Raw genomic sequence first — 573 nt, 5'->3', positions numbered from 1 at the left:
ATATATATATATATATATATATATATATATATATAGGCTTGCTAAAATGTGGCTGCGCGCATTCTACCTTATCCTACGCTCCGGCCACTTCAACCGAGCCAACCTACGCGCTAATTAAGCCGGCGCGCTAACCATGTCGAAGGGCGCGGGCGACGTAGGAAAAGGTTGATCGTAACGCTTACGACTATAACTGTTGGTGGCGTTTTGCTGGCCTCCTCCTAGACAAAAATATAGTAATGGATTACCATCGCCCTGGTGTCTCTTTACCATCGCCCATTTAGGGTCAGTGCCGGTAAAAAACCAATGCCCATTACTATATATACTTAATCTATTACTGGCAATTTTTATGGATGAAACCATCGTTCGATGTCTTAGTGCACACTCTTATGGTAAAAAATCGTAGCTCTATTACTATCTATAGTCTTAATCTACTATTGGCAATGATTAGGGATGCAACCTTCATATTTAGCTGCCGGTAAAAAACCTAGGTCCATTACTATCTACACTTAATCTATTACTGGCAATGTTTAGGAATGAAATCATGATGTCTCAGAGCCGCTGGCAAAAACCTAG

Source organism: Triticum dicoccoides, chromosome 4A (genome assembly GCF_002162155.2).
Source record: "Triticum dicoccoides isolate Atlit2015 ecotype Zavitan chromosome 4A, WEW_v2.0, whole genome shotgun sequence".
Classification (NCBI taxonomy): domain Eukaryota; kingdom Viridiplantae; phylum Streptophyta; class Magnoliopsida; order Poales; family Poaceae; genus Triticum; species Triticum dicoccoides.
Note: the sequence above shows the minus strand (reverse complement) of the source record.